Genomic DNA, 25,009 nt, shown 5'->3' with positions numbered 1-25,009 from the left:
CATAAAGGTCGAAAACAATTTACAGAAAATCAAGAGGGTAAATGCGATCAACCTGCTCCCATTGACTGTCGTTCTCGATTTGATTTACTGTTGATAATAGGATTTCTTACATTTACCATCTGTTGAAGTCGTCGAGTGTAGCACCGCTTAGTAGTTATTGATTTCAAAGTGGCCGAGATTACGAAATGAAGGAAGGTGCCGCATACAAAAAATATATGCTGCTAAATTGGGCCTTGCCGTTCCAAAGCAATTAAAAACAATAAACATGTTTTTTGATCAGCACAAATCAATCATCTAAGAATAAGGTCATCAGTTTGAGCATTCAATTTCACAATTTACCGATACTGAGGGCTTAAGTACCGTAGTATCGGTTCTCGCCAAAAAGGGTCGGTACTGCGAACCCTACAAGACACTGCTGAAATTAGTATTTCAGAAAATAGCCTATTCAAAGGGCTAGCGGTTCTATCTAGCTTCAATTCCTGGCCCACTGCGATTGCAAGCAGTGCTTTGGCCCCTCTAGAGACTATACAATCTTGTGTATAATTCGGTTCATTTTTTGTAAAATTGCCAAAAGCAATTTAAAAGCGTAAATTAATAAATGATGAAATAAAACCTGACTTAATATAAAAAAATAAATAAAATAAATATATAAAAATAAATGATTTAATAAAGATATGAATGGTAAACTGCCAAAAAGGTTGCAATCTCTAAAAAATTAATCCGCAAAGCTATCAATAAATTCAATATTCTTCCAACAAATCTCCAAAGAAAGGTTAACCTTGACCACAGATTCATACATACTTTCGTCGATTATTCTCGAGGTTAGATGATACTCGACGAAGAGAGCGCACGGGAGAAAGCATAACTTTCTGTGAGCAAATATTTATGTACAGAGTAGAGACCAGCGCGCAGTTCACGGAGCAAGAGAAAGAGCGCGCGTCTTTCAGCATACTTTCGATCAGAGTGAATGGAGAGGGAGCAGTCGCGCATAAAACAACGCCGATGTCGATCATTGGACAGACTCCGTGCCACATAACAGTCTGAGCCATCGTCCTGTTCGTCCGCGGCGGTTTTGTGCTCCTCGAAGAGTGTTTTCATTAGTGAGTGATATACCTACAGCTTCATTTTTTCTTCTTATCCATCCAGTTGAAATCTCTGGTGTGTCATTTTCAAGATTGGATCTACTCCTCTTCACTAGTGGGCTCCGTCCGGATAGCTAGTGGGAAGGTTTTCTGTAAACTTGTAGTGAGCCTCAGTGACCAGACCATCAGTTGGTAGCTCCAGGTGGGGTGGGAGGCTTTTTTCAGCCGAGTGTGAGCGTGGGAGGTGAAAAATCTCCGCAGCATCATCCTTCTGGACTGTGCTGGGTTGGGTGCCCATCTATGGAGTTATCAGTAATTGACCAATATAGTTTTGATACTGAAACACACTGCTGATTTGATAATACATACAAACAAACAAGAGTTCAAGGAAATTCCAATCCTCTGGCAGTGGATGGTTGAGGAAGCCGGAATGGCTGCTCGTAATTGAAAGTAATAGGCACTGATGATAATTGGGTATGGGGAGGCGTGAAGAGTAAACTGGTCTCAATTGATATAATTGGTGATTATAATCGAAAAGTTGCACTGCTCAGAAGCAGGTTTGTGTACTTGTTGTTGAATGTGTTTTGAAGGAAAAGCTTGACAAGAGACACACGCAAACAGAGCTGAATGGTGAACAACGACGAAAGTTCCGAAGAGAAAGCAGTAAAAAATGATCTCTGGTTTCAATTGAGTGCAATAAAATCAATAAAAGATATTCCTAACTTAACATAGGGAGGGAGATTCCCAGAAACGGGAGCAGTACGAATGCGTATCTGAGAAGTATTGTAATCGACAGCGGAAATATTGATGATAAAATTACATTCTGTGATGCAGTTATTTTTAGCTGGAAGATTGCGATAGCGAGGTTGAAAGTGAATAAACTCAGAAGTGATTAAAACGAGTGCTCTTGGGCAGAAGAAAACGAGAAGTTGGAACATAATTGATAGCGCAGCAATTTCTTTTCAGAGGTTTCCTTTTCATAGATTCACGCGAACAGTTAGATGAGTGGAAAGCATAAAACAATCCAGAAATAATCTTGGATAACAAGGATAAATTTATATTCCTTGCTTCCAGTAAGGCAAAAAGTGTTTGTGTGTGATTTATGGCATTTTTTTCAACGAAAAGTGAAAAACAAAAATCTGACAACAGACAAGCAAGGCGTCGTAACACAGTACCATTCCATTGATAAAGAATCGCAAGAATCAAAAAAAAATTGTGTACATCCCTGCGTTTGACCAACTGATATATGTCTGTTTCGAAGAATAAAAGGTTCAGTTGTTAAGCTGTGATTCGTGATTTTTTTTTTTGTTGTTGCAGAATTGTTCCTGTGTATTGTACGAGAAGCTTCGCTACTGTTGGTCCCGCTCAGTACAGCACAATCCGAGGAAGGAATCATAAGAAGGTAAATTGATTACTTCGAATTTATTACACAGTTGAAGCGTGCTCTGTCTGGCGAACGGAATTGTCGATGGAGTGGAAACTAAATGAACCGTAATTGGCTGTGATGGTCTTGATTGCGGTTTATAACAATGATGATATAATTTTCAAATTTATTTGTTTAAAACTTTTTGACTTATGTTACGGTGAAAACTATTTGATCGTGGTACAAACGGGGTGATGACATTCGACGACAAGTGCTCTTTATTCAAAGCGCTTATTTGACATGGCGTTTAATTTTAAAGAGATATATTGTGGTATTACCGATTATTCGAATTTGCGTTACAGATGACATTAACTCTTTCACGCTCAACTTTTTTTTCTAGCACCAGTTTTGATCAAGATAAGTGCTTCTCTTGCAGTACCAGACTATACTAAAATTTTACCTTTCGATACTCAAAACAATTCTCCAGGAATATTTACAATAGTCCAAACGGAAAAAGGTTGTCAAAAAAGTCTTATTTAAGAGGTTTCCTCAGTTCAATAATATTCCAACATGGCAAATGTATATAATTTTTTTTTTTCTTCTTTAACGAACCACTTTAACATTATGACGGTACCCAAGAAGCATAAGCATTAAGCCATTGCACTATATTGGCTATACATTTGCTCTAATGTTGCATTGAATCTCTATTACAGCATTAACAATTCAATAAAGCTCTATATAAGCATCAATAATGCATAACTGTACAGCCGACATATAGCATTATCACTTGCTCTATATGCGTATATAAAGCTGACATAACGCATACATGCTTCAAGGATCTTTAAAGCATGTAAGCTTTACAAGTGCATTTAGTTCCATTATAGACCAAATAAAAAGCCGATATAATGCTATTGTAATGCTGTGGGTTTATTTGTTATGCAACTCTTCTTGAAGATTATATTCGACATATTTCATTTCAATCGAACATATGCAATATAGTCCAGGGAGCAAACGCAGCGAGGCAAGGTACCTCAGTTCGAGATTTACTAAAGGTAATTTTTGTAAAACTTTCATATCATGTGAGAACGAAAACCCATTAAGGATATTCATTACAATGCATTAAAAGAGAGTCAATTATGGTTTTAAACAGAATATTTTATTTAAATTTTTTGCTCATCATACCGAAAGGAAACATAGGAAATGATTTAAAAATCATGGCGGACAATGACAGCCAACCAAAGCCTTTTAATAGCATTAGTAGTGCCAATATTGGGCTTTCAAATTTGACATTTGCACGCTGGTGCTATATAATAGCATTAGTACTGCAGAAACGAGTCAATATCAGTACAGTAATAGTACTATATTTCGGCTTTTCTGGCATAATATCAGCATTATATTAGTATTTAGGGCTTCACGGCTCTTTAAGACAGCTTTATATGTGGATCTAAAGCAGATATTAGGCTACGTTATAATGCTTATTGGGTAATGCTCATGGGTGCCACCAATACCAGCATTGATGTTTTCTGATACAACAACCAATTTTGAATGATCTTCACGAAACTTGTCCTTCAGCGTGCTTTTAAAAGCTGTAATTTGAGTCACCTTGAACATTTGAGTAAACATTATTGAGCATATACACCTCAAATACATGCAATATTTTTTTCCGTTTTTTGGCTAGCACAACAGATATAACCCCTTAATTGTACGACAAAGTTGGTAAAACGTAATAAAACTCTTTATATGTACCGTATTGATGGTCTGAAAGATCACCGATATTATCTGTTGTTCGAAAGACCGCGGAAGTTTTTTCGGGCTGGTACATATGATAACGTCTGGAACGGTCTGTTTGGTTTTCTCTCCTGGCAACAGCAGACGAACGGCGCACATTGGTCCCCAACTCAAAAAATAAGGCCAAAAGCAATTACTGGCTTCAAGACGTTTTCATACATAGCGCTATCAGCAAAGGTTCACGAAACTTGATAACGAATCTCAATCATTTAGCACCTTACATGCAAATAAGTAGTATTCTAATGCAAAATATGTATTGATACTTGTATTTAATGCATATAATGCGTTTTTGATCTGGGACCCCATAGAAGCTTACATAATCCCACAATTGGAAATATATTCATGACTTCAACGTTATCAGAGTATTGGTATTAAAATAATTCTGCACGAATACACATGCAAAGCATATATACACTCGTATATATATATATATATATATATATATATATATATATATATATATATATATATATATATATATATATATATATATATATATATATATATATATATATATATATATATATATATATATATATATATATATATATATATATATATATATATATATATATATATATATATATATATATATATATATATATATATATATATATATATATATATATATATATATATATATATATATATATATATATATATATATATATATATATATATATATATATATATATATATATATATATATATATATATATATATATATATATATATATATATATATATATATAGGTATTCGTTTGTATAAGTGACTCATTCTATAAAAATATGCACACATGACACAGAACTTATTTCAATTTCGCCGAGAGCAAAATTTTCTTCATGTTACAAAGAGCAACTCATGTCATTAATCGAATCGTTTGGTTAATGTTCGCTCCCTCAAACCCAAATGTAACAGAGATTCGCGGGTTGTCAATAAGGTTCCAACTTTGAACGGTAGGTTAGAATGATGATCAGATTTAAATCATTACTCAACAAACATATGATTCCGGCTTAAAAGCCAACTGTCAAAATTTTCTTTGAAAGTAAGTTCCAGACAAACCGTTTCTCTTTCGTTTACTATCAACATCTGTGATTGGCGAGTAAAGGTTTGTCCGGGAATTCCGTTCGGATCGATCACTGAGTCAGGGAAAATGTTGCTGCATAGACCACTCGCTATGGGAGAAGCTCACCGCGTAGTTCACACACATACTCGTAAACAGGTTCAATGTATACTAGGGCATAGCACGTATGAGATTAAGTTGTTTATAGAGAAAACAGCGTCACAGTGTATGATGATAGAAGTTCTTACAAACACCATTGAGACATTTTTTGTGTGGAATACACCTTGTAGCACAAAAGCAAAGCAATCAAAATTGAATGGATTTTTACATAAGCATAAGCATAAGAGATCGCCCGTGGTTGCTACTCCGTTATCGACCAGAACCAGAGTTGCCATGTGATAATTGAGTTAGCAGTGGCCGGTTAAAGCCCTGGTCAGCATGCCGCAGTGGAGTTTCGAAAAATATAGGAGATTTTTCGAAATCACTGGGTACGATTGTTCTAGAAACGCTTTTGTTTGACGACACGTTTGTAGATTTCTCCTATAACTACGGTGCTCGGACGAAGCCCAAGACCGTATTTTTTCCCTTATCCAACTTGTCGAAATTGACAGGGCGGGCTCAGGACCAACGAAATCAATCGCTGAACCTGGTCTGGCCAACTCGTCAGCCCATTCATTTCCAGTAATACCGGAATGCCCAAACACCCAGGCAAGGCAGATAGTGTTGGCAATGCTTAGTTCTTCGATTTGGGTTCGCACATGATCACTAGCTTGGTCCGTGATTTGTCTGAGCTAAGGACCTTGATTGCAGCTTACCTATCGGAGCAGAAGTTTATAACTTTGCCGGACAAGCTCTGTTGAAGGGTCGATTATATGTCGCACATAATTGCGAAGTACAATATCTACCTAGTGAGTGAGATTGTTCCAATCTCACTTCACAACAGTAGACACCAACACGTCCCTACATCAGAGAACCGTCAGTGTAACAGACCACTTGCGTTTGTTGTTGTCTTTTCATATAACCAGACAACCACTCCTCTCGAGAGGGAATCGTCACATGAAATGAAGACTTTTTTTCAATAGGACCAATCTGCAAAAGAGAGCCTCTCTTTGTTTAATTTCTCTTCCGTGAATTACTCGGTCACCTTTCTGATTTGCCGTCCACTGTATGCATAATAAGCTAGTATAAACCTTGGTCTTTCGAAACATACTGATAAATATTTAAAAGGTTTTATGGTTTCGAGGTAATAATCGAAAGAGAAAACGAAAAAAGAGGGCTCTCATTTGCAGATTGGACCTAATGAAAAAAAAGTCTTCAAGTGTCCTGTAAGGAAAACTTCATGTGAGTGTAATATCGCTGGGAGCAAGAATATCTTTACCCCATGTAACTATTTGTGACCACAATCGCGTATGACTGGTAGCAAGATCAACATGGTTACTGTTCCAAAGCCCAGTTACCTGCAGTCTGAATGCACAGGATAGTGCTCCTTGTTTGAGGTGTATATGTAATGGTTTGATATTTAGAAGTGTCTCAAGAGCAGCAGTCGGAGTCGTGGTAAAAGCACCGGTCAACGCCACAAGCGCCATTCTTTGCAGATGGTTTAGCTTTGACTGGACCATGACCACCACACCACACAAGGCATCCGTATGACAGTATTGGACGTACAATTGTCGTGTAAATCCAATAAATATATTTAGGTTTGATACCCCAGGTTTTTCCAAAAGTTCGCCTGCATTGCCCGAGCGCCATGCACGCTTTCTTGACTCTGAATTCAATGTGAGCGGACCAATTCAGTTTGGAATTTAATATAACTCCAACGTATTTGCCTTGATCTGCACACAGTAGCGCAGAACTGTCTGTGTTAGTCTGATACATGTCGCTGCTAGAGAACAAGGAATCCTCCGCATCTCCATCCGCATCTCGCATGTAGCACGGAAAGGGGAGAGTTGTTAAAAAGTGTGCCAATAACGTTACAGTAGGATTCCGTTTTTGACAACAATATTTTTTATTTCAGTTGCCAAAAATGGAACCTTAATTTTAAAGTTTTTATTCTGAATTTATGACTTAAAAACCTGTTTTAATCCACCTAGAGGTGCAATTGTGCCTTTCTCATTTCTCCAAACTATGATTTAATAGCTGGTTCGTACAATATAACTTTATGGAAATGTCTTTCATTCTTATTACACTTGGTAAGTATATATAAGAGCACCTTTTTGCATTCATCGCGGTATCGGTTTGAATCGGAGTTTTCTATGTAATCGACCTCCACAACCCGTAACTCCGGTGCTGGAAGTCGGATGGAGATGGAATTTAATATCAGTTTCTGGGGACGCAACACCTTTCATTTGAGACTAAGTTGAGCAAATCTAGCCATTTTCGAGAAACCAATATAACCGTTATTCTGACTTTGGATGCTTCCGGATCCGTCGATGGTGGCCAGTGTGGCCAAAGAGACTTTGAATGACTGTTGGGGACCTAGATCTACAAATTCAACAGTTGTGTTTACATTTTGGAAAAAAATCACCTTTTTACATTCATCGCAGAATTCATTAGAATCGGGATTTGCTGCGTGATCGTACGTATCACCCTGTAATTCAGGAACCAGAACTCGGATCCACACAAAATTCAACAGCAGCTGATGGACCTTTCATTTAAAATTAAGTTTGTCAAAATCGGTTCAGAAAATTCCGAGAAACCGATTTGGAAAAATCAACAAATTTTGTTTTGTAACCATACTCTTCAACTCGTAATTCGGAACAAGATGTCGGTTGAAGATGAAATTCAATGGCAACCTATGGGAATATTATACCTTTCATTTGAATCTTAGTTTGTAAAAATCGGTTCAGCCATCTCCAAGAAACCGATGTGGACATTTTGTTAACAAATCCGCACATACACACACATACATACACACATACACATACACACATACATACATACACACATACATACACACAGATATTTTGCGATCTCGGCGAACTAAGTCGAATGTTATATGAGACTCGGCCCTCCGGGCCTCGGTTAGAAAGTCGGGTTTTGGAGCAATTGCATAACCTTTCTATATAAGAAAGGCAAAAGAATAATATTTAATTAGCTTAATAAGCATGAGTTCAATGTTATCTTCATGTGATTATAATTTGCAAAGGTTGGTGGAATGCGTTTGAACGTGTAGGGAATGGGGGTTTAGTAGAGTGGGTGTGGAGGATGCGTCAGAAATCCTTCATCTTATTTCGGTATACGGGGTGGATGAAGGAAATCTGGGCGTGAGGGTGATCCAAGAAGAGGGGAGTTATGAAGAAGGGAGGTGTAAGGGCAAGGTGGGGAGGGGGGGAAGGGGCGGCTACGCAATACTCAACTGCATATTTTGCCTTCCATTTGAGACTTGGTTTGAGAAAATCGGTTCAGTCATCACCGATGAACCGATGTGACTTTAATTGTGTAGTATGCCCGGAATTCCAGACTTCCGGAATCGTCGATAGTGGACAATATATTCAAAGAATGTTTGATTGGCAATCAGTGATCTAGATCTACGATTAGAAGTAATTTGGTGACCATTTCAATAGTTTTTAGCCTCTGAGGTATTACGATTGTACCGATTTATATGGGAAATTCCAGTGTATCCTTACAAACACCCCTGTAACTCCGGAAGCAAGAGTCAGAACCGAATGAAATTCAGCAGCAGTCAATGGCATTACTGTATCTTTCATTTGAAATTAAGTTCGTAAAAATCGGTAGAGAATTCGTTGTGGAATGGGTGTGATATTAGCTTAGGAACTTGGCGGGTTCCCCGAGGGCGTCATGAACCGTCATAGGTGGCCAATGTGGTCAAAGCTGCTTTGATTGATCATTAGTGATCCAGACCCGCAAACTAGAGTAATGTTACATCAATTTTAATATGTTTTACATCATTTGAACATTATGGTGGTACCAGTTTATATGGGAATTTGCTGTGTGACCGCACTCTTCAACCCGTAACTCCGGAACCGGAAGTCGGATCAACTAAAAATTCAATAGCAGCTTATGGGAGCGTTATACCTTTCAGATGAAACTAAGTTTGCGAAAATCGGTTCAGCCATCTCTGAGAAAATTGTGTGAGTTTAAATGACACACACACACATACATACACACACACAGACATTTGCCGATCTCGACGAACTGAATCGAATGGTGTATGACACTCGGCCCTCCGGGCCTCGGTTAAAAAGTCGATTTTTACAGTGATTGCATAGCCTTTCTTTATATGAGAAAGGCAAAACCGCAAAAAAACACGAAAAATTGCGGATTGCCCGACGGGGGCCTTAAATCTTACATTTATTAATCATTTCACAAAAATGCTTGCACGCACTGATAAGTGGATTTACGATAGATAACCAGAACCTTGACTACAAGTGTAGAAAAGAACGATATTGACATATTCTTTTGCTCCTTTTTCTCTTTTTTATTCCACTGTCTCTTGGTTTTTGGCTAAAAGAATTATTGAAATAGATCCGGCATTTGAGGTTAGCCTAGAAATTCTCGATTAGCCGCAGGTGGGGATTATTGGAAGGGTTAGTGATGTTCGGTACCGCAGTCATGTTGACCTTGCTGCTAACCTCCTTAGTGGACGTGAAATATCCCCTGCTAGTCGTTACCGTCTAAGGTCAGATATGTCTCGTCGTTCATCACCACCACCACATTCTCCGAGATAGCCAGCTTGGACCTACACTTCTACATGATAATGTCCATAGATTGGCGGACTTTTCAAATCATAGTAAACAAAGAAGTGGTTGGAGACGACCCAATTGAATTCTGTGTATGATAGAATATTAATAATAAAAAAATTTGTTGCAGTTCAATTGCTGTCACGTAATTTTTTAGCGATTGCTGAAAAAATTTGAACAAACTTAGTCTGAAATGAAAGGTTGTTCCCATCGACTACTATTGAATTTCATTTTGATCCGACTTCCGGTTCCGAAGTTACGAGTTGAATAATGCGGTCTCGCATTAAATTCCCGTACAAACTGGTATCACTATAATATCTAGATGACCCAAAATAAAAGGTGCGAAATCGGCAAAGTCCGAAAAAGTCGATTTTCATAAAAAAAAATTTTTTCGAGATAACATAAAATCTCGACGTTTCATGCATTTTAAAGATGTTTGGCATCAAAAATACGAATTCGATTTCTGAAATTTCATTGGGTCCCCCCTTTGAAAAAAATTTTGAGTTTCGGCTTATATGGGAATTTCATGTGTGACCGGACTGTTCAGTCTATATTTCCGGAACCATACAAGCGATCCGTGCGAAATTTTACAGACATCTGTGGGGATAATAGAGCTATCATTTGGGACTAAGTTTGTGAAAATCGGCCCAACCATTTCCGAGAAACTGATATGAGTTTGCTAGTTATGAAAGATGGCCGCTTTTCCCGGGCACTTCCGGAACCGTCTATGGTGGTCAATGTAGTCAACGAAAGTTTGTTTGGCCGTCGGTGACCTAGAACTGCAAAGTTAAGTTATTTGAGAGACATTTTAGCGAAATTTTTACCTTTTTTGCTTCCATCGGGGTATCGGTTTGAATCACAATTTGCTATGTGATCGCAAGCCACAACCCGTAACTCCGGAACCGGAAGTCGGTTGGGGATAAAATTTAATAGCCATTTACGGGGACGCAATACCTTTCATTTGAGGTCAAGTTTAGTCGAATCGGTCTAGCCATCTCCGAGAAACCGATGTGACTGTTACTCTGAATTTGGATACTTCCGCCGGGGCTTCCGGAACCGATGATGGTGGCCAATGTGACCAAAGAGACTTTGAATGGCTGTTAATGACCTAGTACTACAAATCGAAGCAGTTGTGGTCACATTTTGGAAAAATTTTCACCATTATACATTCATTGCAGAATTTCTTAAAATCGGCGTTTTCTGCGTGATCGTACTCATCACCCTGTAATTCCGGAACCGGAAGTCGGATCCATTAGAAATTCAATAGCAGCCTATGGGAACGTTGCACCTTTCATTTGGGACTAAGTTTGTAAAAATCGGTTCATCCATCTCTGAGAAAAGTGAGTGAGATTGTGTTCGCGTACACACACACAGACGCACATACACACACACATACATACACACACACATACATACACACAGACATTTGCCGAACTCGACGAACTGAATCGAATGGTATATGTCACTCGGCCCTCCGGGCCTCCATTAAAAAGTCGGTTTTCAGAGCAATTGCAATACCTTTCTATTGAGAAAGGCAAAAAGGTGCGAAATCGGCAAAGTCCCAAAAAGTCGATCTTTACAAAAAAAATAATTTCGAGATAACATAAAATCTCGACGTTTCATGCATTTTAAAGATGTTTGGCATCAAAAATACGAATTCGATTTCTGAAATTTCATGGGGTCCCCCCTTTGAAAAAAAAATTGAGTTCTGGCTTATATGGGAATTTCATATGTGACCGGACGATTTAGTCTATATTTCCGGACCCATATAAGCGATCCGTACGAAATTTTATAGACATCTGTGGGGATATTATAGCTATCATTTGGAACTAAGTTTGTGAAAATCGGCCCAACCATTTCCGAGAAACTGATGTGAGTTCGTAAATTTTGAAAGATGGCCGCTTTTCCCGGGCACTTCCGGAACCGTCTATGGTGGTCAATGTAGTCAACGAAAGTTTGGTTGGCCGTCGGTGACCTAGAACAGCAAATTTAAGTTGTTTGACAGACATTTTAGCGAAATTTTTACCTTTTTTGCTTTCATCGGAGTATCGGTTTGAATCACAATTTGCTATGTGATCGCACGCCACAACCTGTAACTCCGGAACCGGAAGTCGGATCGGGATGAAATTAAATAGTTATTTACGGGGACGCAATACCTTTCATTTGAGGCCAAGTTTAGTCGAATCGGTCTAGCCATCTCCGAGAAACCGATGTGACTGTTATTCTGAATTTAGATACTTCCGCCGGGGCTTCCGGAACCGAGGATGGTGGCCAATGTGGCCAAATAGACTTTGAATGGATGTTAGTGACCTAATACTACAAATCGAAGCAGTTGTGGTCATATTTTGGAAAATTTTTCACCATTATACATTCATTGCAGAATTTATTAAAATCGACATTTTCTGCGTGTTCGTACTTATCACCCTGTAATTCCGGAACCGGAAGTCGGATCCATTAGAAATTCAATAGCAGCCTATGGGAATGTTGCACCTTTCATTTGAGACTAAGTTTGTCAAAATCGGTTCAGCCATCTCTGAGAAAAATGAGTGACATTTTTGGTCACATACACACACATACACACACACACATACATACATACACACATACATACACACACACAGACATTTGCCGAACTCGACGAACTGAATCGAATGGTATATGTCACTCGGCCCTCCGGGCCTCCGTTAAAAAGTCGGTTTTCAGAGCAATTGCAATACCTTTCTATTGAGAAAGGCAAAAAGGTGCAAAAAGGTGCAAAATCGGCAAAGTCCCAAAAAGTCGATTTCTAAAAAAAAAAATTCGTGATAACATAAAATCTCGACGTTTCATGCATTTTAAAGATGTTTGGCATCAAAAATACGAATTCGATTTCTGAAATTTCATGGGGTCCCCCCTTTGAAAAAAATTTTGAGTTCCGGCTTATATGGGAATTTCATGTGTGACCGGACCGTTCAGTCTATATTTCCGGAACCATACAAGCGGTCCGTGCGAAATGTTACAGACATCTGTGGGGATAATATAGCTATCATTTGGGACTAAGTTTGTGAAAATCGGCCCAACCATTTCCGAGAAACTGATATGAGTTTGCTAGTTATGAAAGATGGCCGCTTTTCCCGGGCACTTCCGGAACCGTCTATGGTGGTCAATGTAGTCAACGAAAGTTTGTTTGGCCGTCGGTGACCTAGAACTGCAAAGTTAAGTTATTTGAGAGACATTTTAGCGAAATTTTTACCTTTTTTGCTTCCATCGGGGTATCGGTTTGAATCACAATTTGCTATGTGATCGCACGCCACAACCCGTAACTCCGGAACCGGAAGTCGGTTGGGGATAAAATTTAATAGCCATTTACGGGGACGCAATACCTTTCATTTGAGGTCAAGTTTAGTCGAATCGGTCTAGCCATCTCCGAGAAACCGATGTGACTGTTACTCTGAATTTGGATACTTCCGCCGGGGCTTCCGGAACCGATGATGGTGGCCAATGTGACCAAAGAGACTTTGAATGGCTGTTAATGACCTAGTACTACAAATCTAAGCAGTTGTGGTCACATTTTGGAAAAATTTTCACCATTATACATTCATTGCAGAATTTCTTAAAATCGACGTTTTCTGCGTGATCGTACTCATCACCATGTAATTCCGGAACCGGAAGTCGGATCCATTAGAAATTCAATAGCAGCCTATGGGAACGTTGCACCTTTCATTTGGGACTAAGTTTGTAAAAATCGGTTCATCCATCTCTGAGAAAAGTGAGTGAGATTGTGTTCGCGTACACACACACAGACGCACATACACACACACATACATACACACACATACATACACACACACACAGACATTTGCCGAACTCGACGAACTGAATCGAATGGTATATGTCACTCGGCCCTCCGGGCCTCCGTTAAAAAGTCGGTTTTCAGAGCAATTGCAATACCTTTCTATTGAGAAAGGCAAAAATGTTACAAGGATTTTTAATTACAGAATATGTGAAATGGAATGAAATGATTGAAAAAATTCTAAAAATTACATTTTATTCAAGTTTTAAACAGGGGAGTGGCCGTAGCGTAGTTGGTACATCGATTGCCTTGTACGCAGCGCACCTGGGTTCGAGTCCCGACCCCGCACATAGGGTTAGAAATGTTTCATAAGAGCTTTTTCTAACCCGAAGAGGCGAATGACCTTTAGGTTAAAACCTCTATAATCGAAATAAATAAAAAAGTTTTAAACAGAGGCAGGCATTGCATTGTTGGTAAATCGATTGACTTATACGCAGCTCACCTGGGTTTGATTCCAAACTCCGCACATAGGGTTCGATTTTTCTAATCTGAGATGTGAATGGCCATGAAGTTACAACCTCTATAGTCGAAATGAAAAAAGTGTTCATCAAATTCAGTCGTAATCCAAGAGAAATCTCAGTTCATCGCGCACTTCTCCAAAGGAATGCCTCTAATTTTATGGAAGTGTAAAATATCATTTAAACCGCATCGGTTTTCTCGGCCCACTGAATAGTAAAACTGAAACACTTCACTGCATGGGAGTGTTTATTTCGCTTATATGGTTGTTATATCTGCTATTTGAAAAGTTGCGAGCAAATTAAAAAAATACTAAATTAATTAAAAAAATAATAAACCGTCGAGCTTTCAAATGGAATTTATAGATTGAAAATCGATTTTCAATCCTTGAAGATATTTAGGTTTGAAGAAACCAATTTTTGTTGTAAACTTACTTGTAGCTGTCCAAGCAAAAGAGATTAGAACTTGATTGCTTCGGCAAAAACGAAGGCTATTAAAAGATTCAAAAATCTTTAGAACAATACATTTGCGAGAAATTAACGCATGAAAAGCTAATATTAAGGAACCGATTTTTCAGGAGCCACCCTACCTTAAATCTTTAAGAAATCTAATGAACCATTATAGATAGTCTTGTTTATTCAGCAAAGTGATATCAATATAATTGTTTAATAGCATTGAACATTGTGCAGGAAACATCACACATCTAAACAGTTGGCCCTATGAACACCCTAACCATAAGGACCACCCTAATTCAATTTATTAGAAAAAATCGCCAACAAAATACTATCAAAGTTTTCCAAAGACATTATATAGCTAAACCAAACTATTTGGACGCCAGCAGTTTTGTATCCCTAAATACGGCTTTGGAACCATACTGCGTAACGTTCTTACTATCCCTCCCCATATGTCACAACGTCACGATTTGTCGTACCCGCTCCATAAAAGCGTCACGTAATTTTTGAATACTCCCTAATTACAACAAAATATGTATTGCCCATTTTTGAAAAGAATTATTGCACACAACAACAATGTTGCCTAAAACGGAACCCATTTGTTGCCAAAGTCAGAGGATGCCAAAAACGAAATCCTACTGTATCTGATTTTTTGTAGAGTAAACATAAGTGATAGAATTTCGTTGTATGGAGAAAACGTCAGAAAATTGAAAATCATAGATATAGTCTAATGTTTTGTGTTTCGGATTTAACTCGTCAGTAACTAACAGCTGAGTGACCTCGAGTTCTAGAGAACTAAAAAAAGTCATTGTCGTGAAACAATCGTTCCAAAACCACGAGTACGTTAAAGTTTTTTACTTCGGAAAATGATATAAAACGAATGTCACAGAACGGTAAAGTTTAGTGTAGTAGTTTCACAAAAATGGTTGAATGATATAAATTTAAATTGACGCCATTCGGCCAATTCCGAATGGATCGAATCTCTAGAAATTGATCACCAGTACCGACTAATCCAGACAGATCTGTTCCGGGGACACTCAGTTCCTGAAGGGGAATATTTCTTTACCAGAACCTTGAAAATGCAGTTGTCAAGGTTTGTTTGTTTTAAAACAAGAGCGAATTCAGCCATTTAAAGTATTTTCAAGAGTATTGTGAACATTTGAGCACCATCTGGGTTGTCATTTTCAAGTTTTTTTGGTCCATCGGAAAGAAGGACTTTTCCGATTGAAGACTACACCAATGGTTGGTACGTTCGGATGCAACCCAAGAACGAAACTTGTGCTTTATCTAGATTTCCCGTAAACTTATACGGAGCAAACCTCCAAGTGCCCAATTAATCAATTCGGTTGTCATAATTCTACAAGCAAATGCATAAGCATTAGAACTACCCAAACTCAGGGGCAGTCGTCTGTGATTTCCCCGTACAGCCTGAGGGGTGTGTGTGTCAAAAAGATAATTGAGTACTTCATCTTCGTCAGTTGCCTTTTTGAAACTACGAATTTCGGCATTTCACCAAAGGAGCACTCATGACTGGGAGCGAACAAGCTTCCTGTATGCTGCTACTATGAGTGAGTTTGTTTTGTCCACGTCCGCATCCAAGTCACTTTAAGCTTCAATCGTTGGAAAAACCTAATCGCAAAGCCCTCTTCGCAGAGGTCCCAACTCGTAGATTTACATTATGTAATGGTATCTTAGAAGAAGAAGTTTAAATGATCAAAGATGAAGCATTTATGATCGAATAACGACGGTTCGAACTCGTTCGTACGAGCCAGTTCGCCAACTCATGCACAATACTGTCGGAACAAAGAGTTGCGTCTAACACCTCTTCTCTACCAAGCCGTGCAAATGTTGAACGATTGTTAGTATTGAGCCTCTAGAATAGTCTCCCGAAATCTCAGTGGCAGCGCTGAACTTGTTTTGTGTTAAACAGCCATGCATTTCTCACGCGAATTTGCTGTACCACACGCAGATTTCAATATATCGACAACAATTTTCGAAAAACTGACAGCGATAAAAATACAAAGTAAACAATACACTCTAAACTACTTCTACCCAAATTTTCAAGAGAAAATACCCAATGGTTAACTAGATGTATGCATGTTTATTTTATATCAATAATAAACAGAATGTACTAATATATACAGCTAGCATATTAGAAATTGTTTATTTTATGATCCCATTCGAGAAATTCAAATTTCAACTTTTAAAACCTTTTGCAACTGGTGTACCTTAAGGGGTTATATACAAAGTTGGAACTCAAAAAATCGAAAAAAAATTATTGAATATTCTGAAAGTACATACTTTTGAAAATATCTGTGCGAAATTTCATCCAGATTGGAGCACTACATTTCAAACTACAGCCGTTCGCAGTGCGCTGATTCTTCGCGTATAAAGTTAACACAAAACTTTAAACGCAATTATCTCGGAATTAAGTTGTTTGAAAAGTACCGTTGCGATGAACGTGATATCGCAAAAACTATTCATGCGATTTTCATAATTTTTTTTAGTTGTTTGTATATACATGCTCGTGTACTAGAACGGTTCTTTTTATAACCAATTTTTTTATTCTTTGCCATGAATTTTTGCTTAAAATTTTTAACACCACAAAACTCATTTTTTAGGTTAACATGTTTTTTTTGCCGGAAATTTATTTTTTATCGGGAAACCGATCCGTTCAAGTACACCACAATACATTTTTCTTCAATAATCTTTTTACTTTTTCGATTTCAGTTGAGCGGTTCGGCTTGGAGAGCGTTCACCGCAAACCTCTGCCAAAAAACTCGCTACTGGGGTTAGGCTATAACTCCGCCAACCTTCAATGTTTTTTTAATTGACTTGTTTTTTGCAAATTTCGATAGCACTACCAACGAACTGTCTTTTGCTTTAAAACAAATCATGAAACGCTTTAAAAAAATCTCGAACTCAGCTCACTTTTTCGCTACAACTTCGTATATAACCCCTTAAATAAGTTTGAAAAAAATCCTTGAAATAGGTATTTTATCCAAGATGAAAGTATTCTGCTCAATCATGAAAAAAATGAAACTTATAGTTCGGAAGCATTTTCTTGTGGCTCAGAGAGATGGCTTCACTCTGGATGATTATAACTTACACGTCTATTTAGTTATTATGTATTTATTTAATCGCATGATTGACCGAACTAGCCGCAAATTACTGCTCCTGTGCAATGTTGGAATGTACACACCAAAAGATAATGAAATTTAAACGACATGTAAATCAATACTAATGTAAACATACAAAGATTGAATCAAAAATTTGGTTGAAAATTACGTTAAAATCAATTGGAGCATCAAACAGCATACAATTTTACACTTTCATTCGTGTAATATTACATGTCATTCATTTTACAGCAGTATTCGAGTAAAAATACATTGAAGTGCATCTGTTTTCCGTTTAAATAAACTGTAATTTTCGATCCACGTGTAAAATTATAATAAAATTCGTTGAAGAAAGCACGACAAGTCGTGTGTATTTTTGTTGGAACTTAATTTTACATTTATATGCATGCTCCAAATATGTGCATGAAAATAAACTTAAAATCACAAAATATTTTTTTCTGTGTATTACCAAATCAGGCCAGAGCAAAAATTTTTGATCACACTGTCTCAACAACGGTGAAAAGTGTTTTTGGAGACACTCAGTTTTGTAAATCTCACCGTTCATGCTGCCTTTGGTCACGAATAGTTAACTACGTTTACCACAAGTTCATATGGCCTACCAAATCAGATACTTCGAAGCATATTTCGACAGCTTCTTCCGTTTGAAACGGGCATTGGCAGCAAATGTGTCCTTACCCGTGACATACTCCTGTCTCGGCAACTTCTTGAAATTCACTTTGATGTAGGTCTTATCATCGATGACGCAGCATCGGTATTTCGTTAGCAGCGTCGTTTAGAGTTTAGAGGATCGGCATTTTTGGCAACGGGTTTTGGGAAGCTCTGCACCTTGTACATTTTCAATCCGCATCGTTTCTTGGGCCTCTGGACGAGACTTTACGAACGATCAAGTTTTTTACCAAGTCCCGTGTTTTAAATGTTCGAATTTCGCTTGAAATGAGCAATCAGCGCACTGTCAATTTTTTTTCTATCGTTGTTCTCGGCTTTCGTTTAGCCCTTGATTTGTGATCCACTGTCATCCATTCTTGGAACCTTACGAGAATCTTTGAGATGGCCGAACGATGTCCATAAGTTTTGCGATGACTCAGGATTTTGCCAGTGGGTGAAAGAATCCTGATCATCAAAAAACTTAGCGGACATAAACAATACACTCTAATGATAAACTGGGCATAATTTGGTTCATTTCGGTCAAGTGTGAAAAAAGGTACGTAAGTTTGTAAGTGTCGCAACAATCAGCGACTCACCTTTATTTAGTTTCTCCCTCCCAGCATTGACATAGATTTCAATATTGGTACTAGTGTAAATATTCAGTAATTTCATTGAGTACAACGACTTTCGTAAAATTGAAATTTTTTGTATCAAACTCAAGTTGAAGAGTTTCATAAAAAATTTCAATTTTATTAAAAATCATTGTACTCAACGAAATTACTGAATATTTATACTAGTGTTCATATAATGATTAGATGAACCTCACGTTAGAAGTTCGTTCTTGAATGTATCCCAAGGTGAAATATCTCACTATACATCCCACAATTTTTCATGAACATTAGGATAGTGAATTCCAGTTTTTCCTTCCATTTTTTTCCGCCCTAATATGTACACATGAGTCTTTTTCTATTTCGCTTGCTTACAACCCACAGCAAGACAACAAGCTACACGTGCCTGCTTCTGTACCATGTACATACAGAAAAAAAATCGCTTTAGAACTGAATCAGTCTGGTGTACCCGCTTCCCAGGAATCCGATTGGGATACTGCTCGCTCTCTCCATCATACTGGGGGCGCATCTCTCGCATTCTGCGGGTGGGTGGGCTAAGTACCTACCAACCGCTCGGGCTGCATGCTGCTGGGCTGGCCGGGGTAAGCCCGAAGCGAACATTAACCACGGCCACGATACGAGTGAGTGAGTTGATCAGACATGAACATTATTGTGCCGTTCTTTGTTTGCTTTGCTTTCGCGCGGGCGAGATAACCCTGCACCCGGGGAGAAGCGTTCATGGCTGGCCTTGCTATAGGGATGTACCGAGCGTAGACAGATAATGTGTATGTATTTACGGTACGATCGATTTTTTCCCGTAATATGGACGTTGTATCTTATGTTCGGCCGAAAGCTGCTTTGACTAGATTCTGTTTTCATACCAGTTCTCTGAACAAACCCATGTAATCCTGCCAAGGTATGTCCAGCAAAAGTTTCTAAAGGGGTCAGGTATTTTTTTCTTTTTTTCATTTTCAAAACTGTGCTACCACTACTTAACCCATAAAAGCTTAATAGTTCCATTAGCATTTTTGACAAACATTATTTAAATGGTGGATTATATTGTTAGTCCCCTTTAATTCAAGTCAGCCTTATTTAGACAATATCACTAAAATTACCATAACAAGGCTATCCCATCCATAAGTCTCAATGAAAATGTAAATCTCTTTCAGCGTCTTCCTACGCTTGCTATTTTTCATTATAGCACTTATTTGCCTTTTTCAGCGATATACTATGTGAAACAAGTTGTAGTTTGAGGTTTTCCATCCTAATTTTATTATGACAAAAGTTTGGTTAGAATTTGAGTGAAATACTACAACGTAATTGGAAACTCGAGCATTCCCAACGACGAAAACTCCATCGTATAACCATATAAATAAACACGACGCATTCAGCAGACAAGCATTGCAACTAGGGAACCAAGAATTAGCAGAGAACCAGTGTACGGGAGGCTGGGAAGAGAACGGAAGAAAAAAACATTGGTTTCAATTTATTGCGCATTAAAACACAACATGCTCTGGTTCCGTGAAAGCATCATCAGCACATGCAAGTAAGAAAAGAGTAAAAAGATGATGTGCTGGACTATATATATAAACAAATACCCGTACACACACCCACACATGCCGCTCCTGGAAGTTTCGTTCAGGTTGGTCCATTACGAGAAGCAAAGAATAAACAACAAACCGCGCTGAAGGCCGTCCAAACAAAACGATAACACAGCAAACTGCATATTCCACGCACATAAAACCCCAATTTTACGACCTGTTTTATATTTATTATCATATAATAGAACCATTTCACCTCTATCATCTCGGTACCAGGTTTTATGATTTCTCTTAGAAAGGATTTTCTGTGGTCTATTGGATACAGATCAAAGGCAAAAAAGGACGAGGCGTAGATGTACTTCGAACCAACTGCAACAGTGAAGCCTAATTCAATATTTTAACCCGTAAAGTTCGATACTTTGGTATTTGGCATATGGTTGCAACCATCTTAATCTATCCAAGAAAATAACTGCTTCTATTATATAACTTACAGCAATTACATTTGATTCATATCACGTCATAATAACGTAGAGTTACTGTCAGTAATTAATGGCCAATGTGACCATTAGGGCACAGAAAAAAATTAATTGCCAGCCACTGTCGAATTGGAGTGGAATAACCGACAGCAGCCGGCACTGAGGAAATACTTTGTGTAGATCAATATCTGTGAGGCATTCGAGTTTCCATACCACCCTTGTTGATGAATCTTCACCAATAGTGAGGGAGGTGCAATTGGGTAGTGGATCGATGCAAATGTCACAAGAGTATGGAAGTGTAGTAGGCACAGCCGATCCTGCTATGAAATTTTTCGTGGATGGATTGACCAATGAGACATCAGACCCCACAGTATCAACCACTGTCGGACATACTGAAGAGATGTTAGATGTAACTTACTGCTCCGACAATATTATGCGTGAGTAGCTCGTACCCAACGAGCATAGACTGTCGTTATCTGATCAATCTTTGATCTTTAATAATTATCGTAATAATAAAACTACGACGTGGGCTTGGCGACTATGTTTGTTGGTTATTTTCCCATGAATGAATTTCCAAGCGACTAGTATTAGGTTGAGGATAAAACAAATTCACTGATAGTAGCAGCACATTAAGAGGCCTGTCCACCTCTAATTGTTCGTTCTTCTAGAAGAACCCCTTGGTGGAACACTGAACTTATTATATTTATATTTCCTGATTATACATAATATTATCATGATTTAAACTGTTCCACAACATTCCGCCATGTCACTCGGTCAGTTGCTGCCTGTCTCCAACCTCTCAGGTGCCCGATACTCGCCAGGTTCTGCTCCACGTGGTCCAGCCACCGGGAACGCTGCGCTCCTCTCCTTCTTGTACCAGCCGGGTTGGAAATGATCCTCACAACATGCCCCGCCCACCGTACTCTTCCAGTTTCAGCTACTTTCCGAATACTTGGCTGACCATAAAGTCGCACAAGTTCGTGGTTCATCCTTCTCCTCCACACGCCATCCTCCTGCACACCACCGAAGATCGTTCTCAGCACCCTTCTTTCGAAGACTTCGAGTGCTTGCAGATCCTCCTCGAGCATTGTCCACGTGTCGTGCCCGTAGAGAACCACCGGTCTAATCAGTGTGTTGTACATGGCGCATTTCGTGCGGTGGTGAAGCTTCCTGGATCTCAAAGTTTTGTGGATCCCATAGTAAGCACGACTTCCAGAGATAATACGCCTTCTGATCTCCCGGCTGGTGTTATTGTCGGCAGTCACCAATGAGCCTAGATAGATGAACTCGTCAACCACCTCGAACTCGTCGCCGTCGATCGTAATATTACTGCCCAAGCGTTCCCTATCGCGATCGGTTCCGCCAGCCAGCATGTACTTCGTTTTAGACACATTTATCTTCAGTCCTACTCGTGCTGCTTCGCGCTTCAGTCGGGTATACAGATCTGCTACCATCTCCTTGTTTCTACCGATTATTTCCACGTCGTCAGCGAAGCACACGAACTATCCGGACCTCGTGAAAATCGTGCCCCGCATGTTGAACCCCGCTCCTCGCATTACACCTTCCAGCGCTATATTGAACAGCAGGCAGGACAACCCATCGCCTTGTCTTAGTCCCCTGCGTGTTTCAAACGGACCCGAGATGCCGCCCGAAATTTTGACACCTTACACCATCCATCGTATCCTTAATCAATCTTGTCAGCTTCTCAGGGAAGCCGTTCTCGTCCATCATTTTCCATAGCTCCACACGGTCCACCGTGTCATATGCGGCTTTAAAGTCGATGAACAGGTGATGTGTAGGGACCTGGTATTCACGGCATTTTTGGAGGATTTGCCGTATAGTAAAGATTTGGTCGTTTGTTGATCTGCCGTTGATGAAACCGGCCTGATAACTCCCGGCAAATCCGTTTACCAGCGGTGATAGGCGCCGGAACGGAATATGGGATAGCACTTTGTCAGCGGCGTTTGTCACTGTGATCGCTCTGTAGTTTTCACAGTCCAATTTGTCGCCTTTCTTGTATATCGGGGTGATGACCCCTTCCTTCCACTCCTCCGGTAGCTGTTCCCTGTCCCAGATTCTTTCGATTATTCGGTGCATGCATTCCGTCAGTTTCTCCGGACCCTCCTTGAAGAGTTCCGCTCCTAGACCATCCTTACCAGCTGCCTTGTTGTTCTTGAGCTGTTGAATAGCATCGTTAACCTCATTCATAGTGGGCGCCGGTACATCCCCGTCGGCTGCGACACACAGTGGGGCGAAACTGAAAAAAGACGGTCAAAAGTCTTTCCTGAGTTTCACAGATGTTTTCATGATTTGATGTCTTCAGAAAAGTTTCCTAGGACTACATCCCACATGTTTTAGGATAAGCACCTTAATTTTTCTTAAGGTGCAAGTGTCACTTAAAAAAAAATTTTTTTAGCTCGGCAACCAAAAATTTTTTTTTGCGCGGAATCTTGTAGAGCAATTTATTTTGAACAACTTTGAAGAACATATTTGCCATCTATATATTTTTCCTTAAATGATATGTACGTTGCACTTTAAAATCAATTTTTCAACATTCTCTTCTACAACTTAATTTTTTCTACATTTGTATATTCTAGAAAGTTTTAGATACCGTCGAAACACACAACTTTTCTGAAGACTCCAATGATGTGTGACATGTGTATCGGGGTATAAATCGATTTTTCTTTAAAAAATACTCTTTTTCATTATAAAATTTCTCAAAATTGTGAAACTTTGTGAACCAAAACTCAGTATGATTAAATTCGCCATGTTATGTAGTAAATGTAAGCGAAGTATAACAATCCGGACTTCTCGGGTTTTTTAGTTTTCCTACATTTTTATACTGTATAATGCATGGATATTTCACAGTATCTATAGAGCGGGCGTTAGTAAATCAACACGTAATAATACAGAATACTAAACTCAATGAAAAATATTTCTTCTATTATCAACAATCAACATGTAAAAACAATGAAAGTGTATGAAGCACTAATTATACATTAGAAGGGCGACCAAATTGCTTTTTACGCGGGAACATTACACGCTTAACAGTAATCCAATTATTTATTGCATTAGTAATATGAATATTTTATTGTGAAATATTGAAAATAAAAGAAAACACACATCAAAGCAAATATCATTCTGAATCACTCTCAGAGCTTGCGTTATGTGGATTTTTGAGTAACTGGAACGAAGAATGAGAGGGATAATACCAAAATTATGTAATCTTTCCAAGATTAATCGTTTTAGGCATCTTCTTTTATATATATAAAAGTCAATATTTGTATGTATGTGATTTATGGACTCCCAAAAGACTAAAAATTTATATGTAGTAGATATTTGTTATGGAGCGTGTTTGTGTGCTATTGGTTGGGGATTATCTGCCATGGCGCTTCGGAACAAATTGTGTTTACTCCTATTTCGTTGAAAGTCACAGCAACACGCGGCGGGTATTGGCTAGTTCAATATAAAATACTTCTAATGTATAATAAGTGCTTCATACACTTTCATTGTTTTTACATGTTGATTGTTGATAATAGAAGATATATTTTGCATTGAGTTTAGTATTCTGTATTATTACGTGTTGATTTACTAACGCCCGCTCTGTAGATACTGCGAAATATCCATACATTATACAGTATAAAAATGTAGGAAAACTAAAAAACCCGAAAAGTCCGGATTGTTATACTTCGCCTACAAATACTACATAACATGACGAATCTAATCATGCTGAGTTTTGGTTCACAAAGTTTCACAATTTTGAGAAATTTTGTAATGAAACAGAGTATTTTTTAAAGAAAAATCGATTTAAATCCCGATACACATGTTATACATCATTGGAGTCTTCAGAAAAGTTGTGTGTTTT

General features: G+C 38.5%; 1 protein-coding gene across 5 annotated transcripts in view; it reads left to right on the top strand.

Moving 5' to 3' along the window:
* Window positions 1–980: 980 nt before the first annotated feature.
* Window positions 981–25,009, top strand: part of LOC131692469 (protein FAM133A) — a 244,920-nt gene continuing 220,891 nt past the window's right edge. For 3 of the 5 annotated variants that reach the window (XM_058979532.1, XM_058979531.1, XM_058979528.1), the window contains exons 1-2: window positions 981–1,100; window positions 2,400–2,484. The gene's annotated coding sequence lies outside the window, so the exon portion shown is untranslated. Of the gene's footprint in view, window positions 1,101–1,375; window positions 1,395–2,048; window positions 2,331–2,399; window positions 2,485–25,009 lie in introns of those variants that run through there. The other 2 variants (XM_058979529.1, XM_058979530.1) reach the window with 2 other exon arrangements.

The sequence above is a fragment of the Topomyia yanbarensis genome, chromosome 3, assembly GCF_030247195.1.
Source record: "Topomyia yanbarensis strain Yona2022 chromosome 3, ASM3024719v1, whole genome shotgun sequence".
Lineage (NCBI taxonomy): Eukaryota > Metazoa > Arthropoda > Insecta > Diptera > Culicidae > Topomyia > Topomyia yanbarensis.
Note: the sequence above shows the minus strand (reverse complement) of the source record. Positions and strands in the feature narration are given on the sequence as shown.